Genomic DNA, 3,029 nt, shown 5'->3' on the forward strand with positions numbered 1-3,029 from the left:
CTCACTCTCTCTCACTCTCTCTCACTCTGTCTCTCTGTCTCTCTCTCCCTCTCTCCCGCTCTCCCTCTCTCCCTCTCTCCGTCTCTCCCTCTCTCCGTCTCTCCGTCTCTCCCTCTCTCCCTCTCTCGGTCTCTCCCTCTCCCTCTCGTTCTCCCTCACTCTCTCTCACTCTCTCTCATTCTCTCTCACTCTGTCTCTCTGTCTCTCTCTCCCTCTCTCCCGCTCTCCCTCTCTCCCTCTCTCCGTCTCTCCGTCTCTCCCTCTCTCCCTCTCTCGGTCTCTCCCTCTCCCTCTCGTTCTCCCTCACTCTCTCTCACTCTCTCTCATTCTCTCTCACTCTGTCTCTCTGTCTCTCTCTCCCTCTCTCCCGCTCTCCCTCTCTCCCTCTCTCCGTCTCTCCGTCTCTCCCTCTCTCCCTCTCTCGGTCTCTCCCTCTCCCTCTCGTTCTCCCTCACTCTCTCTCACTCTCTCTCATTCTCTCTCACTCTGTCTCTCTGTCTCTCTCTCCCTCTCTCCCGCTCTCCCTCTCTCCCTCTCTCCGTCTCTCCGTCTCTCCCTCTCTCCCTCTCTCGGTCTCTCCCTCTCCCTCTCGTTCTCCCTCACTCTCTCTCACTCTCTCTCATTCTCTCTCACTCTGTCTCTCTGTCTCTCTCTCCCTCTCTCCCGCTCTCCCTCTCTCCCTCTCTCCGTCTCTCCGTCTCTCCCTCTCTCCCTCTCTCGGTCTCTCCCTCTCCCTCTCGTTCTCCCTCACTCTCTCTCACTCTCTCTCATTCTCTCTCACTCTGTCTCTCTGTCTCTCTCTCCCTCTCTCCCGCTCTCCCTCTCTCCCTCTCTCCGTCTCTCCGTCTCTCCCTCTCTCCCTCTCTCGGTCTCTCCCTCTCCCTCTCGTTCTCCCTCACTCTCTCTCACTCTCTCTCATTCTCTCTCACTCTGTCTCTCTGTCTCTCTCTCCCTCTCTCCCGCTCTCCCTCTCTCCCTCTCTCCGTCTCTCCGTCTCTCCCTCTCTCCCTCTCTCGGTCTCTCCCTCTCCCTCTCGTTCTCCCTCACTCTCTCTCACTCTCTCTCATTCTCTCTCACTCTGTCTCTCTGTCTCTCTCTCCCTCTCTCCCGCTCTCCCTCTCTCCCTCTCTCCGTCTCTCCGTCTCTCCCTCTCTCCCTCTCTCGGTCTCTCCCTCTCCCTCTCGTTCTCCCTCACTCTCTCTCACTCTCTCTCATTCTCTCTCACTCTGTCTCTCTGTCTCTCTCTCCCTCTCTCCCGCTCTCCCTCTCTCCCTCTCTCCGTCTCTCCGTCTCTCCCTCTCTCCCTCTCTCGGTCTCTCCCTCTCCCTCTCGTTCTCCCTCACTCTCTCTCACTCTCTCTCATTCTCTCTCACTCTGTCTCTCTGTCTCTCTCTCCCTCTCTCCCGCTCTCCCTCTCTCCCTCTCTCCGTCTCTCCGTCTCTCCCTCTCTCCCTCTCTCGGTCTCTCCCTCTCCCTCTCGTTCTCCCTCACTCTCTCTCACTCTCTCTCATTCTCTCTCACTCTGTCTCTCTGTCTCTCTCTCCCTCTCTCCCGCTCTCCCTCTCTCCCTCTCTCCGTCTCTCCGTCTCTCCCTCTCTCCCTCTCTCGGTCTCTCCCTCTCCCTCTCGTTCTCCCTCACTCTCTCTCACTCTCTCTCATTCTCTCTCACTCTGTCTCTCTGTCTCTCTCTCCCTCTCTCCCGCTCTCCCTCTCTCCCTCTCTCCGTCTCTCCGTCTCTCCCTCTCTCCCTCTCTCGGTCTCTCCCTCTCCCTCTCGTTCTCCCTCACTCTCTCTCACTCTCTCTCATTCTCTCTCACTCTGTCTCTCTGTCTCTCTCTCCCTCTCTCCCGCTCTCCCTCTCTCCCTCTCTCCGTCTCTCCGTCTCTCCCTCTCTCCCTCTCTCGGTCTCTCCCTCTCCCTCTCGTTCTCCCTCACTCTCTCTCACTCTCTCTCATTCTCTCTCACTCTGTCTCTCTGTCTCTCTCTCCCTCTCTCCCGCTCTCCCTCTCTCCCTCTCTCCGTCTCTCCGTCTCTCCCTCTCTCCCTCTCTCGGTCTCTCCCTCTCCCTCTCGTTCTCCCTCACTCTCTCTCACTCTCTCTCATTCTCTCTCACTCTGTCTCTCTGTCTCTCTCTCCCTCTCTCCCGCTCTCCCTCTCTCCCTCTCTCCGTCTCTCCGTCTCTCCCTCTCTCCCTCTCTCGGTCTCTCCCTCTCCCTCTCGTTCTCCCTCACTCTCTCTCACTCTCTCTCATTCTCTCTCACTCTGTCTCTCTGTCTCTCTCTCCCTCTCTCCCGCTCTCCCTCTCTCCCTCTCTCCGTCTCTCCGTCTCTCCCTCTCTCCCTCTCTCGGTCTCTCCCTCTCCCTCTCGTTCTCCCTCACTCTCTCTCACTCTCTCTCATTCTCTCTCACTCTGTCTCTCTGTCTCTCTCTCCCTCTCTCCCGCTCTCCCTCTCTCCCTCTCTCCGTCTCTCCGTCTCTCCCTCTCTCCCTCTCTCGGTCTCTCCCTCTCCCTCTCGTTCTCCCTCACTCTCTCTCACTCTCTCTCATTCTCTCTCACTCTGTCTCTCTGTCTCTCTCTCCCTCTCTCCCGCTCTCCCTCTCTCCCTCTCTCCGTCTCTCCGTCTCTCCCTCTCTCCCTCTCTCGGTCTCTCCCTCTCCCTCTCGTTCTCCCTCACTCTCTCTCACTCTCTCTCATTCTCTCTCACTCTGTCTCTCTGTCTCTCTCTCCCTCTCTCCCGCTCTCCCTCTCTCCCTCTCTCCGTCTCTCCGTCTCTCCCTCTCTCCCTCTCTCGGTCTCTCCCTCTCCCTCTCGTTCTCCCTCACTCTCTCTCACTCTCTCTCATTCTCTCTCACTCTGTCTCTCTGTCTCTCTCTCCCTCTCTCCCGCTCTCCCTCTCTCCCTCTCTCCGTCTCTCCGTCTCTCCCTCTCTCCCTCTCTCCGTCTCTCCCTTACCCTCTCGTTCTCTCTCACTCTCTCTCACTCTCTCTCATTCTCCCTCACTCTCTCTCAATCTCTCTCATTCTCTCTC

This window comes from Diachasma alloeum, unplaced genomic scaffold (genome assembly GCF_001412515.2).
Source record: "Diachasma alloeum isolate Michigan unplaced genomic scaffold, Dall2.0 Dall_scaffold_01359, whole genome shotgun sequence".
NCBI lineage: Eukaryota > Metazoa > Arthropoda > Insecta > Hymenoptera > Braconidae > Diachasma > Diachasma alloeum.